Here is a 22,333-nt window from a genome sequence, read left to right on the forward strand (position 1 = left end):
TGAGGAATTTGGAGCCCGACCCCACAGTGTGTAGGTCGTAGCCAACTTTTTCTTCTATCAGATGCCTTGTCTCTGGTTTAATATCAAGCTTCTTGATCCATTTTGAGTTAACTTTTGTGCATGGCGAGAGAAAGGGATTCAGTTTCATTTTGTTGCATATGGATTTCCAGTTTTCCCAGCATTAAAGGTACATTTCAATTCATCATTTTACATAATATATTAAGCGTAAGGTTAGGACAAAACTTGTAGTGCTGCCCTATGCTCAAAAAATCCACAAGGTAAGTTTTTCTATAGCAAGATATATTGAAACATATACGTCTCACACAGCTGCGATGCTGCTGGGAGAATCAGCTAAGCCGATAAAACCTTCATCATTCTGCAGAACAGGCCCCACGGACAGAGGCTATTTACTCGAACCCACTGATTCAATCATTTCAGGTTGGATTTATTGTTTTAGCCATTATTACTTTTTTCACTTATAAATCAGTACCAACCTAGCCATTTTAGTGACCGAAATAACTATACCAAGATCTAGTTTCTTAGGTTAAAACTACCAGATCAGAGTCACAACCAGAGAATCAATAAAATGTTCAGTAATAAATATGGGGGAGGGGATGTAAATAACCAGTTGGGGGCCAGGCATGGGACGCTCATATGTAATCCCATCAACTCAAGAAGATGAGGTAGGAAGGCCACAAGTTCAAGGCCAGACTGGGCAACTTAGCAAGACTGTATCTCAAAATAAAATTTTTTTAAAAGGGCTGAGGATGTAGTTCAGTAGTAGAGTACCCCTGGTACCTCAGTACCCCCCCACACACACAAAACCCAAATGAATGTCATGGCCAAATGTCCTTCCTACCACCCCATTCTTACCCCAGGCCTTATAACTGACATCTGCATTCTGATTACCCAAGGTTCCCAGGGCCAGTTTCTAAGTCCCTTGATGTATATGTGGCAGAACCACTTGGATGTAATCATCAATTAAATTATTAATGAAAGCACTGTACAAATAAAAGCATCATGGTCTTTTATGGAGTAATAATTATTATTGTAAGCAATGCAAATTGAATAATAAGAATCATCAGGGCAGTTCAGTGATAAGCTAACAATTTCTGGCAATCAGACCAAACATCTCTGCTCAAGCTGTTTAATAAAATAAATAGCAGCTTGTTGACATTTTTTGTTCAGTTAAGCACATAGACGTCCAGGGGCTATATTTGTGTCCCAAGTAGAAGAACTAAGAAAGAAGTGGAGATTGAACAGTATAAAAATAGAACTGGTATATCACGGTGGTAATTAAGGTATATCTATATCATAAGGAGACAAGAAATCCTATGAATGACCTAATTTACTTGTTTATACATACATACATGCATGTATAGGTCTGTATATTTCCAGATGCATTACGTGAATCTATATAGACAGCAATAAATTATCATAACTAACATTTCAGTTACTTTCATGTGGGGGATAAAGCTATATGTTTCAATGAACATAAGCCACCACTATTTAGAAGTGTTTATCAAGCTGCTAGCTACCTATGACAGAGCCGTGTGCCACTCTAAATGAGCGGTGAGCAGGCAATTCCCTTATTCACCCAAGAAAGCCTCTGATGGAGCATTCAAGAATCATACAGTCCTCTCACCTAACTTAGTGCCTAATTTACCAGTTTACCCAACTGGTTCAGGAAAAAAATCTGTCCATTCACTGGATCAAGGTAATCACAGGGAAAACTGATTAAATTCTAATTGGTGAGTAATTCAGATCCTCCTATGCCACTATGACAATTCCCTGCCTCTTTTTATTCACTTGGAAAACTGTGTGTCACTGCGAGGTAATGTATCCTCTGGTAGTTGTGGGGCATGGGGGAGTCAAAGGCAGGTAAAGTTGCTTTGCTCCCAGCAGGAATAACATGATAGGAACAGGCGCACACTGCTAGCTATCAGATATGTTCATCTCAGAAACAAACACATCTTGCACTAGGGCCCCAGTGTTTGTTTAAAGTCCAACTGTTCAGAGGTCATTTGGCTGGGCTTTGGAGTGATATGCCCTTTTCAAAGTCCTCTCTCCTTCATGACATATTTGTCTTATTAAGTAGACCAACTTGAAGTTTGCGCTCTTGCAGGAGTTATCAACTTTGAAATAGCCATTCCTCTTCAGACTCCCTAGAAGAGGTCCCTGCTCTGACTTCCAGTAGTTTCTCAGATCCTAATTCCATCCTGCTACACCCAGATGCTCTCACTTGCACTAATTCAATGCTACCACTGTTGGAACACTGAGCAGTTATGAGTTTGAATCCACATGACTCAGACCCAGGTTAATGCTCAAATATCCATTCTGGGTGTTTGTATGCCCACACCAGAATGAGAGTGAAATCAGTGTGACACAAAAATCCACATGTGAATGGCATCATGCTGGTCAGTTGGCTCAATATCACATTGTCCACAGCAAGGAAGCCTAACATCAGATTCCCTCAGGAGATAATGTGTGAATCAACATTCGTAACCCAGAGCGCTATCAACAGACGTCTGCTCATCTTTTCCAATGCATTCCCCCCTTTGTAAACCAGGCGGAAAGTCTTAATTGCTGGTATGTCTCTAATGCTTGCTAATCTTTTTTTTAATAAGAAGGATAACCCATAGGCTTTGGACCTCTGCTAATGGGTAGAAAGAGCCAGTAGGGAGGTTAGAGAAGGAGGGGTGAATGGCACCCAAGAGAAGAGGTAAGAGAGCCCAAGGGTACCCAGATCTTGATTTCACACAGCAACAGGATTTCAAAAATACAGTTATATTATGACAGTGATATATTCATTAGGCTATTGTCCTTGTGTGAACATCACAGAGTGTACTTACACAAACCCAGATGGTAGCACCAACCACACGATAAGTCTACTGTGTAGCTGTGGCTCCTAGGCTACAGACTTACAGAGCATGTTAACACACTGAATACTTTAGGCAACTGTAGCACAATGGTATTTCTGTATTTAAACATATCTAAACATAGAAAATTTGGTATAGTAAAAATGCTAAGCAATAGGAATTTTTCAGCTGCATGATAATCTTATGGGGCATTGATCCATTGAATGTTACTGATCAAAACACTGTTAACGTGCCACATGACTGTAGTTTGGGGTCAGGTGTACAAATTCCAATTTTTTATTTTGCCAGGTAATGATACTGCACTCACTATCTTGAGTTTATTTTTTTCATGTTGCCATAGATGAGGGAAAAACTGTTTTCAAACACTTATCTAGGCATATTTATTGGATGTACGGTTAGCCATTAGCTCAAGCAGGGCACCTTGGAACTCCCTCTGCTTTCCATACAAGGGCTCCTGGGTATCTGGGAAATTCTGAAATTGAACAGAATGGATTCCCAATCTGTAGGGGTGGGAGTTGGGGGCGCTGGGGATCAAACCCAGGGCCTAGTGCATGCCAGGCAAGTATTCGACGACTGAGCTATGCCCTGGATCCCCATCTGAAAATTAGTACTTATTTTTCCTTTCACTTGAGAATGCTTTACATTTCCTTATCTTCCTTCTGAGAATTTATGTGAAACACCTTTTCTAAGGTGTTATATAGCCATCTCGGAAAAAAAAAAATCAACACATTCTACATAGGATTCATTTCAATCCTTGATAAGAAGTATATATGCTTCTAATGGAGATGATTTCTACCAAAAGGGTGTGTTCACACTCTCAGCCTTGAGGCCTGCCTACAAGGGCCAAGAACACATCTGCAAAGAATGAGAATGCTTTCTTGTGCAGGCAGAAGGAGTCAAAGACCAGACCTTTTTATCCATCCATCCATCCATCTCAAACCGAATTTCCAATTAGCCAGGATGACTACCAGCTCTGTGCCAGGACCAGGGCTTGCAGCAACAAACAAGGATTTAGAAGAGCTTCATTTCTGAATTCTTGGAAGACAAAGAGTATGTATATTAAAGTGGCTGCATGGTGCCCATTTGCCATGTGTCAATGGGCATCTACTCAATTTTTGTTATGTCAATCATAATAACATTGAGGAGAATAATGGGAGGGGAAAACCCTGAGTCAGACATAAACTAATCAGACAAGCGCCCTATCCCTCAAGACAGACTATCTGGCCTCTGCATCCCTTGTAAACAGTTTACAAAGGGTCTTCAACACCTCCCGCTGTTTGTTGAATGAACAAGTAAATTAATTCTCATTTTCACCTTGCTATCTTTTGGTGCACAGAAACAACTGCCTTGGACCAGTTGATCTTTTAATCAATTTTCAGTTAAACTAGAGATATATTTTAATCTCATTAGTCTGGATCACGTAGTACCACAGAAGGAGTGCTTACTCTCTGCCAAGCGCCGTGTCAAGACCTTTATAAGAATTACTTCATTCTCATTCCACCTCTATAAAGTAAATATCATTGTCCCTATTTTACAGATGGGGAAATGGAGGTTCAGAAATCATGCCCAGGAGGCAGAAGAACTGGGAACTAAAAAGATGACTGATAGTCTCTTCTGGCAGCCACAGCCCTTCCAGGGGGTCTCGGGCCCCTTCATTGAACCCAACCCTGCAAAAAGCCACAGCTTTTGAAGTCCCTGAGCTTTATGGTGCTGCTGAAAACCCAGGCCACCCCCTTACCTGGAGGTCAGTGCTGGTTTCATTGAGCTTGAAAACCCTGTGTAGTTTTTCCACCCCTCTTAGGAGCTCTGACTTTAGCCCTTGACCTCAAGGAAGCTGAGGATTCCACTGCAAAGTCCTTCCACTCCATTCACTACCCCCCCCCCCACACACACACACACAACACTCCTGGGACAGCGGGTGCGACTCCTAATGGTCCCAGAGAACTAAGACTCTGAGCTTACTTTTCCCATGATTGCCTTTTCTATTTCCATAAGGAGGAGTGTTGGAATTTTAATTGGCATTACATTGAATCTGTATAGCGCTTTGGGTAGTATGGCCATTTGACAATATTAATTTTGCCTATCCAAGATCATGACATTATTACCTTAGGGACATGTGTGACTGTACGTATGGGGTGATGTGATATCATGTACAACCAGAGAAATGAAAAGTTGTGCTGCAGTTGTGTACAATGAATCAAAATACATTCTGCTGTCATATATATCTAATTAAAATAAAATAAAATTTTAAAAAACCCTCTAAACTTGTTTTAAGTCAAGTCAGCTCTCCAGATTCACAAAAACCTCATGTCTCCTGAAATTGAGATGGTGGGACAAACGCTGGTGTAGAAGCTATCCCCCTACTCTTCCCATATGTTACTCTGTGACTTCTATGGCCCTACATTTCCTGATATATAGAATACAAACTCTTATCACGAAAATGATCGTGACAACCACAAAGTAAAAATGCTTTGTGGAAAAATTAAAATACCTGCTAAGACAAAGTTGTTCATGCCATACCTTCCCCACATTGTAGAGGTTATGGAAAGCTACAGTGGTCATGTATAAAGCCCAAGTATGTACCCAGAAGCTCTCTCTGTTACAGGTGTGGGGGTCTCCATTTAATTAAATATTTCCCGGAGACACTAGAGCGTTATCAAAATTGCTAACTAGGAAAATGACTGTAGGGCTATGAATCAGTCTTCAGAAGTCTTTGGTTTGGTTTGTTTTTTCAACATTTGGACCCCATTTATGACTCCGACATAACTTTCCTTAGTAATAAGTAACTAGGAATTGAGACTAATTGCTCTATTTCAATTACCTCTGGTTTGTTCATACCCCATGTTGAAAGGGAACTAACTGTCAGGGCTATCAGGACAGGAGATGTCACTGGCTGTTCTTAAAGAGCTTTGGCATCTGAGCAGTTCGTGAACACTGAAATATAGGGTGCCAGCCTTCCAAGACGCTGTTGTCTAACAATGATTTAAATCATGAAAACCTCAAAGGAAACCATATTGAATTGGGTCTGTTGACTGCTCACACTCTGTAACCTGTCCGGCTATCTCTGCATCAGACTCCATTTTGAACCTTTTTTTTCCTGTGTATCTCATTTATTCCATTGTATTCATTCAGAGGAGGGAAAAAAAAAAAGAAGACCTCATAAATGTCATTTCATATTCCAAGCAATTTGCTATAGGCAACTACACCATTACTTTGTACAAATAAATTTACATAAATCATTATTAGAATGTTTTATCTTGGCAACATTATTTGGTTCCCAGAGCACAAATTAAATGCATGCTTAAAGCAGAATATTTTAAAGTTATTCCTATATTGTTTATGAGACAGGATTAGAAATTTCCATCTAATCTTTCTTTCATAATGGAATTCCTTTCGTTTTCTTTGTACATTTAGAAACCACAAGTATAATTTTCGGGGGGGGGGTTGTTTCCTGAAGCAAGCAATGCAATAGATGACTATGTTTGGCTCATTTTCCAGCCACCGTTCCCTTTGATTCCATGGGTTCAGTTTTGAACACTGATTAGAAGGGCTGGAAACCAGGGAAATTACAATACATAGCCTTGCGAGTAGATAGCTTTTTTGTTTAATATTATTTTACAGGCACCTTGCTCTTTGGTTGTAGTTGGTATTCTTCTTTCTTTCCATTTCTCTCTCTCTCTCTCTCTCTCTCTCTCTCTCTCTCTTAAAAATATTTTTAGTTGTAGATGGACACAATACCTTTATTTTGTTTATTTAGTTTTATGTGGTGCTAGGGATTGAACCCAGAGCTTTACACATGCCAGGCAAGCACTCTACCACTGAGCCACAACCCAGCCCCCTTCTTTTCTCTTTTAAATAAAGAGTTGTAAATAAACCCCTTGAACTCAATCTCTCCTGCTTGTTAGTGTGGGGACGGTGTCTGTCTGGATTAACAGCTCAACACGTGACAGGTCTTCAATGGCTAGGGTTTTACTCCATCCTAGACTTCAACTAAAATCTGTTCTCCATGTAAAATGCAGTGCCCAGTTTTAAAACAAGCTGCCCTTGTCCATGCCAGGGTAGGGAGTGATGGGAATGGACAGAAAGAAAAAGTCAGCCTTGGTCAATGAACTGTGGTGTAGAAGAGCCCTTGAGTCCATTTTGGTCCAAAGCATTTAAGAATGGGTGTGAATTCTTGACTCCTTTTTTTTTTTTTTTTTTTTTCACGTGTTGTAGTGGCCAGGAAGTCACGTTCAGAAACATAGCTATCATAAGATGCAAGGGGCTTACAGCCCTCAAACGCTGGAGCAAGGGAACCAGTGACACAACCCAACTCAGAATGAGTGGGAAAGTGGCCCACTCATTGGTGGAGCTAATCCCCTGAGGTTTGGGATGTACTTTTCACCTTGTATCCCATAGCCTTCCCTGGATCAGCCAGTTAATGCAATTAGAACTCACATCCCTAACTTGTACCATAGTTTCCAGGGTGATGCTGCGGATCCAGTTACCACATTTGAGAACCACTGCAGCTTAAGCCCTTGCTACATGTTGTCTGGAACCAGCAATGTGTATGTCATAGTACCTGGCCGATGCTTCACCTGGGAGCTTGTCAGAAATGCAAAATCTCAATTACCAATCCAGACTTCCTATCAGAATCTGCATTTTAACAAGATTCCCCATGTGATTTTGTTTGAATCATTAATGTTTGAGAAACTTGCTTTAAGCTGCTTGTAGTATCATAAATGCTCTAATGATAGACAGCATTGAGATTTCCCAGGTCTGAGGCAAGGCGAATGAGAAAGTCTTATCAAAATCAGAACTCTCAGCCAGGCATGGTGGCTCATGCCTGTAATCCCAGCAGCTTTGGAGGCTGAGGCAGGAGGATGACAAGTTCAAAGCAAGCCTCAGCAATTCAGCAAGGCTCTTACTCAAAATAAAATATAAAAATGGCTGGGGATGTGGTTCAGTGGTTAAGCACCCAGAACTCTTGGGTACTTATGATGATTTTCCAGACAATATCTTCCCCAGCAAGCTGAGGTCAACCTGGCCAGATTTGAACTTGCGTATATGAATTCAGTTCTGTATATTCAAAAAGCAGTTTTTCATTACTTCCTTAATTCTAGAGAAAATAAAACATGCTTCTATTTTGTTGTATTAAACCCCTGAGATTTGGGAGATGAGTTTCTATCCTAAGATCCTGGGAACTTTCCTGTCTCAGCAAGTTAGTAAGATTAGAACTCATTTCTCCAACTTTTAACATAGTTCTCATTCAGCAGAATCATAAAATTGTAGTGGGTGGGAAAAAAAATGTTAAAATGTTGCCAAGTTCAAATGTCATAGCTTGTTTATGGTAAACCTTCAATGATTACTTGATTTAAAACCAAATATCTCTTTGGTTTAAAATGAAATAGCTCACATCCGGTGCCTAAAAAAAAAGTAAAATGCCTAATGTATATGATCTGTTTTCATTTGGGGCTCACTTGCTAGGTTAATCCAAGAAGCCTGGATGCCTCATTTAAAGATATGACGGACAGTGTATGTGAGTTCCTAAGATGAGGTGACCTCGATGATAGATTAAATTTAATTGAAAGTTTAAGAGATAAGTGGAAAAATGCAACTGGAGTGTGATCAATATGCAATATCACTCTAAAAGTCTCTCCCTTTCTCTCTTTCCTATTTTAATCCCCTTCATTCTTCAATCCTTTTTTCATTTTTCCCCCCTTATTTTCTTTGTGGTACTGGGGATTGAACCACTGAGCTATGTCCCCAGGATCTTTTTGTTTTTTATTTTAAGTCAGGGTCTCTTTGAGTTGCCAAGGCTGGCCTCAAACTTTTGATCCTTGGGTCTGAGATTCACAGGATTATAGACATGAGATTCTCTGGGATTATAGACGTGTGCCCCTATACCTAGTTCAATTCTGTTCTCTTAATGGGAGACAAGTCCCCAACCTCTAATTTTGCAAATGCTTATGGCACACAATTACTCAGGTCAGGGGTTAGCAAACTTCCTATGTAAAAGGGCTGATAGTTTATGGTTTCTGTTGTAACTATTCGATTCCATCATTGTAATACAAAAGTGGCCATTGATTATTCAGAAATGAATGATCATAGCTGTGTTCCAATAAAACTTTAGATGCTGAAATTTGAATTCCATAGAATTCTTATGAGGTACAAAATTTTAGTTTTCTTTTTAATTTTTTTTCCAACCATTTAGAAATGCAAAAACCCTTCTTAGTTATCTGCCATGCACAAAGAGGCCATGGGCTGTCCTTGGCCCAGGGACTGAATGTAGTTTACTGACCCCTGGCCCAGATTTAGAAGGGATGTGGCAAGACTCTGGGGCAATCAGTTCAGGGGGAGGAGGGCACAAATACTGTTGTTATTCTAGTTCTTCCACTGCCTGCTGGCTGCTGACCAGGGATGTGGTTCCAGGAGGCCACACTCCCCAGGCAGTGAGAGCTTGGGCTCTTGGGCATGCTCAGGAAGGTGCAGTGTGGTCAGAGTACAGTGTGACAGGAAGAGAAGGAATGTTGGCTGACCACTCTTAGTAGCAGCTTTAAAACCCAGGTCAGCAGAAGCCACTACTGCCTTACCTAGATGGACAAAAAGCAACACTGGGAAAGAGCCAGTTGTGGGCAGGATTTACTGCTCCATCCCCAACTTAACCAATGCATCTTGTTCCCCATATAAAACTGTGTTCCAGCTTTGGCCTTGATACCCTCCTTGACTTTGGGATTTCAGAGCTTTCAAGAGACACTCTGCATCCCAAGGTACAAACTCATGTTCTTGGCTTATGCTGTCTACTCTCCAACTCCACTTCCCTGCTCAGAATCACACAGGTGAGTGCCAGGTGCTGATCTCACTCAGCCTGTGGTTCATCCTGGGGACCTGCCAAGCCAGGCATGCCACACAGCACCCAGAGGAAGGGAGTCAGGTGTTCATGAGAAGAGCAAATAATAGAGGCAGGGTGTAGGCAGGTTCAGAGGAGCAGAGAAGACCAGCAAGGCAGAAGCCAAGCCAGAGCTACGCCATAGTGGCCACTGTCCCTCGAAAGACACTGTCAGCCAAGGCCCCTCCAGGTGGGTCTCCCCAATGGCTCTACTCCAGGATCCTTATGGGACCCAGACCTGAAAGGGGAGTCTGGCTCTGGCTGGGGCAGAGGATCAGGGACACCACCAAGGCCCACAGGGTGTCCTCCCATCAAAGTGCCATGTCATCCTCTTCCAGCTGCCTGGCCAAATGAATAGCCACAAAGCTACTGAGGTCCTCCCTGTTCCTTGACTTCTTCCCTAATTATTTCAACCCCAATCCTGGAAATCTCTCAATTCCCTGGAGCAGTGGGTGATAGTTAGTGCACAGCGCTGCCCTAAGCTAAGCTCCACCAGGTGCCATTTTCTCATGATCAAGTTGAGAGTCTTCTGTAAGACTGTGAGCTGCTTGAGGATAGGAACCAGCCTTGTACTTTTTTTTTTTTTTTTTTTTTTTTTGCTGGGGATTGAACCCAGGGCCTTGTGCACGTGAAGCAAGCACTCTACCAACTGAGCTATATCCCAAGCTCTGTACTTTTATTTTATTTTTTATCCTCATCTGTCCCAAGAACACACAACAGATATTCAATAATACTTATTGAATGCAACTAAAAGGTACAAACCATTAGAAAGATTGCTACAATTAAACATAGTATTCTGGGAAAGAAGATAATTTAGAGGCACTACAGTAGTTTCTACATGAAAATTCCCAGTGATGTTTCGGTTGCTTTGTGCATCTACAAACACACCAGAATTTTAAGTAAAGATGTGATTCAATGTTTTCAATCATCTTAATGCCTAAATTGGATTGACCACATTGTCAGTCTGATCAGCTGCATGAACTGATCATTAAGAAGATTGAGGGGAGGAGGGGAAGATACCAATGAATGGAGAAACAATCAATTTTGCATTTGCATTTAGATATAGCTTTGGAGTTTTGTTTGTTCGATGTAAACCCATGTAAGGTGCGGAAACGGGGAAGGGAAGCCGAGTGTGATTACCTGAGTCCAAATGGGTCCAGAAAACCGAGGTCAGCATCGCTCTAGCTCCCGTCACAGAAAGGACGAAGGGGCCTCCATCATCATGATAGGATGCTTCTAGAGGCTGGTGGAGAGGAAGAAAAGGAAGACAGAATTAGAGGAGAGGAGCAGAGAGCCCTCACAACCACAATGGATGTCCTCTGTGGCCCGACCCTGGAAAATGACACACTTCAGTGAAAAAGTCAATTGCCACAGAACCTCTTTATTTCTTGGATAGTTATTGAAGCACTGAAGCTTTCAGGATGGAGTGTTTTTGAAACTGCCTCATAGGGCATAAGAGGACCCAGAAATTTGAAAATACATGCCATAGACATCGTAAGATCATTTGATTTCGGTAGGACTGCCAGTGAGACATCTGTGAGATCATTTTCCTTCACTACAGCTGCTTCTGAAACACACGTCCATCCAAAGGAAGACATCGACGCACCAACAAGCATTCGAGACCAATGCTCCACCCCATGGACCAGCCTCTGTCTACTTGGTAAACCATGGACACAGGTACAAAGTCAATGACCCTCAACTCTGTTGTAAAATGCAATTACTCTGGCTATAGTCCTGGAGATGAGCTCAATGAATGGGCGGCAGTGACTGAGCCACAGTTAACTGATACATTGCAAAATAAGAAAATTGGTACAAGAGAAAGATTGTGTAATAATTTCTGATGGAAGGTTGTTTTTTTTTTTTTTTTTTGGTCCAGCCTTCAAGGATGATAAATCAATAAACTCTCCAATGAAAAGAATGGTATTATCCTACGATCATGAGTAAGAGAATGTTAGGAATAACATATTCATTGGATCAGTGATTCTCAAACTATGATCCCTGAAGAAGCAGCATTGACATCACTCAAGAGCTTGCTGGACCTGCAAATTTTAAGCCTCAACCCAGGTTTCACCGAATGAGAAAATCTGGTCATGAAGCCCAGAAATCTGTTTTTTTGCACGTGACTCCAATATGCCTCAGGACATTCAGTGATCCACTCCTTTAAATATATTAACCCGTTGTTGAAAAGTAAAATTACCCTATTCTATTTCATGTTTATGTGCCAATTAAAAATGAAATATTGAGCAAGGAACTGGGAAGGAGGAAGAGTCAGAGATGAAGGAGATAAAGTCCCTGCAAGACGTTCAAGTATCACAACATGGTTTCGTCTACTGGTTAGAGGGTTTCAGAGGCACATTTGTCTCTGGTTGGGGTGGGAGTTTATGGTAAAAGGGAAAATGTCATGAAGACTATGACAGTAACAAAGGGTCTTAAAACTGGGACAGATAGGGACAGGCAGGAACAGGCAACAGCTGAAGCATGAGAGTCCCTGGGATGTGGAGTAACCAGGTCTGGCTGATGCGTGAGAAATCTGAAGGTGATCTGAGAGAGATGAGTTTACTTCCAAACACAGGGGCATCAAAGCTGGACCTGTAGCTTCTTTCTTGTGTAAGATCACCAGCCTGCACTGATGCTTATCTTTGGAAAAACTCCTGTCTGGTATACTAGGTGACTTAAGGATTTCTATATCTAGTGCACTTTCACACTGTGTTTTCCAGAATGGAGATTCTCAACTGCTTCAAGGATCCACAGGTCTGAAGGTCTGCCCAGGAGGAAGAACACAAAAGAAAAGTTTGAAGTAGGCACAAGAATGTGGATGTCACAGTAGCCCTAGGCTATTCTGCAAAGGGGCAAAATGTTACCACACATAAAAAAAACCCTGAGGCCATCTCAGTTTTAAGTTTATAAAATAACTTCAGTTGATAGTGGTGGGCCTGAGTCCCCTCCAAAAGTTGAACTAACAAGGGACATTTTCAGTTGGAGAAAAGATGCTTTTCATGATCAAGAAGTTAGGGCTTTTGCTTCTAGATAATTAATATACATAGATGCCTTATTTCCTGATGTTGGTAAGATGATGGATGGGACTCTGATAATGTTTTAGATGTCACACCAAGCCTTTGAAACGAAGCTGGTGCAGAAGTGGCAATATCTGCTTGCTTATCCCAGCTCTGCTGTTTCACCAGCTGAGACATTATAGGCAAGGCACTAAACCCCTAAACCTTAGTTTTTCATCTATTGAGAAAGAAAGGCATTGACCTGCCCTGCCCTCTTTAATTTAAATAAGAAAATAGATATAACGTTTCTATGCAAATTATAACATGCACTCCTACACAGTCATATAGAATTGCCCTCCTCAATGAAACACTGGGTACTAATTAACACTTGTTATTGTATTGGCCTTTGAAAATATAAAACTAAAATGTTCCTTATGCCCTTGGGACTCTCCTTTAAAATGTTTGCAGATATAACAATTCTGAGGAACAAAATTGGCATCGACCAATCCATTTTCCCAAGAAACATTTTAAGGTGAATTTTTGCTTTTAATTTTTTTTCTTTAAATTTTATTCCTGGGTGAGGGATGCATCTCAGTAGTAGTGGTACACATAGCATGTACAAGGCCATACATAGATTTGATCCCCAACATTGAAAAAAACATTTTTTTTTATTCAGTGACCGCAATAGAACCTCCATCCAGTTACCATTCAGCAGCTCTGGTGAACACAACTCAGTCTTCAACTATACGGATGTATACAATGGCAATAATTTATCTTCTCTGCAGTAGTTTAATCCCAGATGGACCACTTACTAATTTATTTCCATATGTAGCTGGCAGAGAGATTAATCAGGCTTCCAACTCGGAAACCTGAATTGCACTTTATTCCCTTAACAGGCTGACTCTGGGCAGGAGAAAGCACACGTTTATATAGAAACCAAGAGTTTCTCTGAAAAAGACTGTCAACCTCAGACACATGGCGTCCCAGCCACGTTCACACATCTCTCCTGAGATAGCAAGCTCTTATGTCAACAGGGAGACCGACTCTTGCTGGAGATCCTCATGGACTTCGCATAGGAACAGTGTCTGGTGTAACTGGGCAGGAGTCACCCCACCAGGCACAGGGCAGCCGTGCGCCCCTCCCTGTTTGCAAGGTCGGGGGCTCGGATTTCTGAAACAGAAGAATCTCTCTGCCAAGGCACTGCGCCCAGCTGGCCCCGCTATGCTGTGCCCAGGCACTGGAAACTATGTGCTTTCTTTTTTCCACTCTTTTTAAGGGTCTGAACTTGACTGAATTCAGCAGCTGCTGAGTCCTCAGTGAGGCAACGGCTAAGGAATTATTAGCTTTGCTCCCAGTTCCCCTGAGCTTAAATCTTGGTCCCCTTTGGTTTTCATTTTTTTTTTTATTGGTTGTTCACAACATTACAAAGCTCTTGACATATCATATTTCATACATTAGATTGAAGTGGGTTATGAACCCCCAATTTCTTTGGTTTTCATTTTTAACCCAATGATATCAGTCTTTAGCAAAGAGTTGGTTAACAGCCTGTCGTGTGATGACAGGCGGAAAGCAAGAGTGGAGCTGATAACTGAAGTGGCACCTGAAGCCACCACTAGGAAGGCTCACCAGAGGTGGGACATAGAGATCTGGTAGGCTGGGGCTCCAACCAACCGTGAACCTGGCAAAAGTCACTTAGGAGTTCAGGTTCAAAATTCTCTCCTCTGTTCTGCAAGGAGTTTAGCTCCCCAAGGTCCTGTCTGACTCAAAGCATCTTATGATTCTATGAAAACGCAAACACTTCCCTAGTTCACCTGGTTAAAGTGCTTGGTAATGCCAAACAGCTGGAAGTTTGGAAGCATCTGAAAGAGGCCCCATGGGTCCAGATGCTTGGTGCTGTGACAGCCTTAGGAATCTCAGTATCCAGTAAATGTCCTTTGAGCAAAGAACATAAGCATTTGAGGATTGTGTAACAATGTCTATCTTTACAATGTTTTAAGATGTCATAAGATGTCAATTAAATACAGTAATTTGAATTACTGTTCTGTGTATGGCAAAACCTTAAAAAACACATAAGCCAGGAACGTTGTTTTTAGTATTTTTTGAAAGTGGTATCTTTTCTTTCTTTTTTTTTAAAATGGTACTAGGAATTCAACCCAGAGGTGCTCTACCTCTGAGCTATATTCCCAGTCTTTTTTATAATTTTTTAAAATTTTGAGACAGAGTCTTGTTAAGTTGCCCAGGCTGGCCTCAAACTTGGGATCCTCCTGTCTCAGGCTACTAAGTATCGAAATTACAGGTGTGAGCCACTGTGCCCAGCCGGACCTTGTTTTTATACCTTACAATATACTTAAGCAGATATACAACTAATATATGTATGCATATGCACACATATGTATTTTTGAGACGCGGTCTTGCTATGTTGCCCAGGTTGGTTTTGAATTTGTAATCCTCCCACTTCAGCTTCTGGAGCAGCTGGGGGGATTACAGGTGTGCACCACCATATCTGGTCACAACTCATCTTTAATGAAATAAGACCACAATGGAAGACAAAGAAACTGACACAGGAGTATGGAGAACGGAGCTATCATACCCCTAAGGATGAAGGGGAGATCTGAAAGCTTCTGTGGAGGAGGAACTGGAATTTAAGCTGGGCTTCAGAAACAAAGATAGAAGTAAAGGCAATTGGGTAGAGCCTAGAGCAAGAGCAAAGGCCTAGAAGATTCCAAGTATGGCAGGAACACAGTGTTTAGTGCCCTGAGGCAGCAGCACAGGATGCCCAAGGAAGAGGGGAAACAGTGAGGATAGGAGCTTGACAGGGACTCACGGTGGAAAATCCTGGACACCAACAAATGGATTGGCCTTTACTCTGTGGTCATCGGGTACCTTCAGAAGTCATTGGCAGTGGAGAGTCCAGAGGAGCTATGCCTCCCGAAGTTTATGGTGGCGATTCTACCTCCAGCCAAGATTGGTGGTACCTTCGTTTTGTTCTTATTCATTCCATGCTGCTAACTATTTGGGAATGCCTCAAAAAATTTCTTTCTTTTTTCCAAATCAATTTCCTGGCAATCTGAATGGAAGCAATTAAGCTTGCTACAATAAGAGTTTTGCCTTCAAATGATGGGTCAGTCTGAAGTTTATATGTAGGTTTATGGGTTTTTCTACTCTTACATGAAAGGGTTAAAATAACATGACACAGACTGATGTCTTACTTTGTTTTGTTTTCACACTGGAAAATATTTCGAGATGATGAGAAAAATACACACATAAGCCAAGGATTGGGAGGGGCTGCTCTAGCACTCCCAAAACACAAAAAGTGAACTTTCTATCCCAAGTTATTCGCTGAAACTTCTGATTTCCAATTTCAGAATCCCAGCTTCATGATCCCGAGTTTATAGGATCCCTCACACTCCATAAGAGAACATCACGGGAACTCTCACATACCCATATCTCACATACCCATAGTGTTTGGTCCCTCTGCCTGGGGGCAAGTGCAAGTGGCATAGTTCAGCTGCCACTGAGAGATGCTGCCCTCCCTGACACGTGGGTATGCACAGGGCCCACGACAGAGATGTCAGCACATGGGAAGGCATACTGCAAATGTTCTACCCCACCAACCCCAAAGACGGGTCGGTGTCTTCAGCCTCCATCAAAGTAAGGATGGCAGGGGGCAAAGGAGCTCTTGTTCTAAGAAGTGAGCTGCCTTTGGCATGAGCCACCATGAAAAAGTGCCCCATGGAAGCCACAAACTTCACTTCCTTCTCAGGGTTGCCTGGACTGGCCACACACGGGCACACATGGGCAGCTTCGATGTTAATATGAGATCATAAAAAGGTGTGATCATAAAGGTGAAATCCTAAAAATATTCATCTGGGAAGTTGAACATTTCAGGGTTCAAGTACTTGATTTATAATTCAAAACCTGTCCCACCTTTCTACATGCCCAGGTGTTCAGAAGCCTGGAGAACCCCAGAGGCGTTCTCTCAACATCCAATCAAATAATTACCAAGAGGTATAAGACGCAGTACGTACTGGAGATCACTCCCTGTGCACTTAGAAACCAAACCAAACCAAAAAAAAAAAAAAAAAAAAACAAAACAAAACCCAGGGTGGGGTTGTGGCTCAGTGGTAGAGCGCTTGCCTAATATGTGCAAGGCACTGGGTTTCATCCTCAGCACCACATAAAAAAATAAACAAATAAAATAAACTTATTAAAAAAAAACCCCAAAACCAAACAGTCTCATAAATACCAAAAGAGTTTCATGAACTGCTTTAAAAAAAAAAATCTACCTACGGTCAGAAAACTAATCTTCCTCAAATGAACAGATCAGCTTAAATTACCGTGCCATTTTACATTCTCTTGACTAATACACGAATAATGAAACTACAGCATAAGGTAAATGTAGGCTTACACTGAGTAACGGGCATAAATAAAAATATTTTGACATTAAAAACTCAGTAAAAATTAACTCCAACATATCTTGAAAGCTCCTGCAATCCTAACGTGCACATTGAAAGCCATTAACGTAATACCTAGGCTGCTATTCAAAAGTAAGGGTCTGGCACGTAAATAAATGCTGGTTGGAAGGCTTCTCCTAAATTACCGTACAATTTGGTTGCAAAGTCACACACTTACAAAGTCTATCATCTTTGCTTGGTTGCTCTCTAACCAACACTAAAGTCATATCAGGCTACAATGTGGCGGCATAATATAAACGCAGATACCGGCAAATGGTACTAAAAAGTGGCAGCAAATGTCAAAGACAAACCAGGGTCATCCTGGAGAGAACAGAGGTATTTACATAAGCATTCTGAAAAGACAATGGAGCCCCAATTTCCTTTTAACTGCACACCTGATCAACCTCTCTGCTCCTCAACTGATCATTTTTACATAAAAGCAATTTCTACAACGAGACATTCAAAGACCTTAGTTGCCATAAACTCAGCAGCTGTTAAAGATTCTTTGCACATTAGGTGTGCTTACAGACTCAGCTATTTTCAACCCAAGCCTTTCATTCCTTACCCATCACTACCCCCTACCCCACACAAAAATGAGCTTCCCCTGTCAATATCCTTCTTCATTCTGTCATCTGCCAAAGCCATTTTCTTACCTTTGTAAGTCACTCACATTTGTTTCATTTGATGATATTTACCCATGCCGGGACAATTGTTTGACTGCAATCTTGCAACTTTCAACTTTGCCCAGGTTTTGCTGTCTTGCAGAAGGGGATGCCTCAACCCCCAACACATTGCTCAGCTGGGCTGAGACACATCTGAATCCAGGGCTATATTTTAAATTCTTTTACACTTACTTAATATAGTGCATGCCGCCTGTCCACTGATGCGATATCAGAAACCTGCAAGCTACTATTTCTGCAACTGTGTCACTGTAGATAGTCTGAAACATGTACGTAGCTGTTGCCATGGAAACAAACACAGCTAGGGTAGAGTGCCACGCTGTGTTAATTCCTTCACCCATGAACCCCAGGGGAATGCTAACATTCATCTTCTTTCTCCTTTAGTCTCACACTGCTTTAATTTTTTTTTTAGCATTATCAAATGATGTACTAAATACATATGGTACACCTGGAAATATGGATGGCTGAAATGAGCCGTGGTCTCAACCATGCCTGCTGGGTGTCTTCTTAGGTGGTTGCAGCTCTGCCATGGATCCTTTCACCAACTTGTCCTGGGAGAAAAGGAGAACTTTGTCTTTCTTTTAAAATGATGTGGGCATGGCAGACACAGTGAACATCTTTGTCTCACCAAAGAGTGATTGTGGAATTGCACTAGAATAAACATGCTACCTGAAATGTGGTTTGTGGGTACTGTGAAAGGTGAGAGAGAATGTGGAAACTTCCTGAAGTGGATCCAAGCTAAGAGTTCTTCTCCCTTCCAACTTGAGGCTTTATGTTCAATTGTTTTAATTAGGCAAAAGCATAAACTCTCACCCAGGGCTTCAACTGTCTCACTGGGTCTTTGTTTCTAAACTCATGCAAGCAAGGTATTCGTAAGGGTCAGTAAGGATATGGAATCACTATTATTCACAAAGAAATGGAATTTTCCTGTCACCTGAATGTTCTCTCATTTGCTTCAAGTTTAAATGTCTGTCCTTATCAATACTTGGACTTGTGGAGAAAAGTCGAACTCGCTCCTTCAACCAAAAAGCCAAAATGTGTAGTGATTGGTACATTGGGCTATCTTCCCATTATTTGCACTGGTAAGCCCCTTTAAATACTGGGGTTATACTCATCACAGTAGACAAAACTAAGCTGTTCAAAAATTTTAATTACATCCTATCCCTTGGGCTAGGCAATAATATTCAATCTAGATGAAAATGGCCACATTTTAGATTTGCATGCTGATGTGCTTCACTTGAATACAATTTTCGCACTAAACAATCAATTGTAGGCTTTAAAAGTGTAGCTCCGTGACCCTGAAATGGCATGTTTTAAAGAAACCACTACTTTATCAGTGGGGATTATGGCAAAATTAGCTTATAAAAGATGAGCAAGATCTTTCTAAATTGAATTATTCTTGGCTGTTTACTATGACAATAATAATTGACTCATTCCTAAGATAAAGCAAAACAGAAAATAGACATATATTCACCTTATCGGTTAAGGAAATATGTCTTTTTAAAAAGCAATCTCAAGACAAGGTTAGAGTCCAGTACAGAGCCTAGTCTACGTTTCAGTAGGACAGGTGGAGATTATCCTTTAACTAACTGACCAGTATTTACAAACTTAAGGAGAAGAGCCAAAGCAATGCATACAGTAGATGCTCACTGTGCCCTGCTGTTTCCATATCCCTTTGGTGTTGGGCTTTTTCACATAGGTTACCCCATTGGACTATCACGAGAAATCCATGAATTAGTTTGGTGGGTGCTTTGGTTTGGAATATAAGGTGTCACACCAAAAGCTCATATGTTAGGCAGTGCCGGAACGTTCAGGGGTGAAATGATTAGATTATTAAGAACTCTAACCTCATCAGTGGTTTAATTTACGTGATGGATTAATAATATTCATGGACTGTTGGGTGGTAAACTAGGCAGTTGGGGTGTGGCTGGGGGTAGAAGGTGGGGGGCATGCCTTTGGACTGTTTTTATCTCTTTCTCTCTCTCCACCCCCAGCTTCTCGGCTGCCCCGAGCTGAGTAGCTTTCCTCTGCCGTGCCCTTCTGAAACATGATGTTTCTGCCTCACCTCAGGCCCCGAGCAATGAAGTCAGCCAACCATGGACTGAAATCTCTGAAAACCTGAGCCCAAAATAAACTTTTCTTCCTCTAAGTTGTTCTTGTCAGATATTTTGGTCACAGTGACAAAAAGCTGATGACTAATACACCGGACATCACCAATCTCATCTCTCAGAAGATACTCTAAAGTTCTGAAAATTAGTGACTGGTCCAAGGTCACAAGGTAGAACCTTGTCTTCTATCACCTGGTCCAATGTTCTTTCCATGGGCCATGCTGTCCCCAAGAGCACTCACCATGCAATTGGTTGTGAATAACTATAGCAACTATACTAGATGAGGACAGAGCCCATGTGCCAGATTAATCAATTTGGGTATTAACTATGGCTGGTGGTTGAAGAGAGGCTCTCTCTCCTTTTATCCTCACTCACGCATTTTCCTCTCCCAAGGATGGGAGAAGAGGGCCTAGCCTTTATGTTAACTCCAGGCCCCAAAGCAGATTATCTCAGCCTACACCCAAACCTAAGTCCCAGCACCAATTCTCAAAGAGGTGCTTGGAGTGGAAAGATGGTTGGGTGCTCCTGGGGCTTTGGAGGTGCAGGGGGATTGGGAGCAGCAAGCAGCAGTGATAAAACAGTCAGCTCCTGAGGAAGGAAGCCATTCCACATCCCGAGTCAGTCTGCCACCCCCCTCTCATTTTTTTAAAAAAATTGTGATAAAATGTCAAATTTAACATCTTAACAACTTTTAGGTGTACGGTTCAGTGATATTAAATAATATTGTGCAACCATTACCCTCATTCATCTCCATAACTGTTTGATCTTGTAACACTGAACTCTGCACCCATTCAACGATAACTTCCCAGTCCCAGTGGAATCGCGCCACATTTACTTTTTGGTGACTGGCTTATTTCACTTACATAATGTCCTCACAGTTCATCCATGTTGTAGCATATGTCAGAATGCCCTATCTCCTCCCGCCCCACCCCTGCCCAAGTACTGGAGATTGAATGCAGGAGCATGCTACCCTGAGTTACATCCTCAAACCCTGGATACCCTTCTCCATTTTGTTCTTTGAGACAACATCTCACTGTTGCTGAGGCTGTCTTCCAAATTGCTATCCTCTTGTCTCAGCCTTCAGAATAGCTGGGACTACAGGCATGGGCCGCAACTCGGGGTTTTCTTCCCATTTTAAAACTGAGTAATATTCTCTCCTGTGGATATATCATATTTTGCTTATCCATTCATCTGTTGCTGGGCATTTGGATTGTTTCCACATTTTAGCTACTGTAAAAGATCTTAAGACTCTGCTTTCAACTCCCCCCCTCCCCATACTCGAGGTTGAACTCCACCACTGAACTACCTCCTTGACTCTTTAAATTAATTTTGACCCAGGGTCTCACTAAGTTGCCTAGGCTGGCCTCCAACTTGCCTCTGCTTGGTCTGCGACACTGTGCCACTTCCCCCCACTTTAATAGTAGCCAGTGGGTATGAGGCAGCATTTCATTATAGTATTGATGTGCATTTCCCTATTTGTGAGTGATGCTGAACATTTTTTGTGTGTGCACTTTCTGGCCATTTGCATATCTTTGGAGAATGTCTATTCAAGTGCTATGCTATGCTCATTTTTGAAATAAGTTGTTCGGTTTTATTGTGGTTGTGTTTTAGGAGTTCTCTATATATTCCGGATACTAATCCCTGATCAGATAGATGCTGGGCAAATGCTTTCTCCCATTCTGTGGGTGGCCTTTTTACTGTATGGCTTCTTCACCACCCTCACGGTCATCAGATAATGACAAGCAGATTTCACAGTGATGTGGGATCTTCCTGCCTCCTCCCCTGGATATCAAAATTTCATGGGGTTTGGTCATGCTACCTTTTGGTGATAGAGTTCTTCCAAAGAAGTGAATTTTTCCAGACTATAGAACTGTTTCTCGGTTGGTCTCTTCATAAAGCCAAAGAGATCATTGTGTGGGCCTTATTTGAGAGGAGTCAGGGGAAAGGCAGGGGAAATTGGGGCTTTGAGGACACTCCAACCCAAGAGTCGATCACTTGACCCCTTCTGATAAAAACTTTCTAACATGGCTCACAGAAGAAAATGACAGATTAGGCAAAGTCCAGGGCTCATGATTTAGCCTATTATAAATATTTTTCATAACTAGGTCGGCGTTATGAACCTCTGCATGTTGGTAGAGAGGTGCTCCCAGGAGCCATAGAGGGGAAGGGAGGAGGTCAGCCTCCAGGAGAGACCGCACTCTGAGATTAGGTCCTCGTCCTCCTATGTGCGTTTTCATTTTCTCTGGCCTCCTCCTCCCTGGCTGTCAGGGTATCAGCTGGCCCTCTTGCTGTGCAAAGTGGTCTGGCTTTCACAGTTCCCTCCTATTTTGATTCACATCTAATATGCCAGG

General features: G+C 41.8%; 1 protein-coding gene across 6 annotated transcripts in view; it reads right to left on the minus strand.

Annotated features, from left to right (window-relative positions):
- The window catches only part of FOXN3 (forkhead box N3), a 382,952-nt gene that overhangs the window by 260,553 nt on the left and 100,066 nt on the right, over nucleotides 1-22,333 (minus strand). For all 6 annotated transcript variants that reach the window (XM_081291238.1, XM_081291233.1, XM_081291234.1 and 3 more), the window contains one exon: nucleotides 10,888-10,990. The gene's annotated coding sequence lies outside the window, so the exon portion shown is untranslated. The remainder of the gene's footprint in view (nucleotides 1-10,887; nucleotides 10,991-22,333) is intronic.

The sequence above is a fragment of the Spermophilus citellus genome (genome assembly GCF_964194105.1).
Source record: "Spermophilus citellus genome assembly, chromosome: 4".
In the NCBI taxonomy this organism is placed as follows: domain Eukaryota; kingdom Metazoa; phylum Chordata; class Mammalia; order Rodentia; family Sciuridae; genus Spermophilus; species Spermophilus citellus.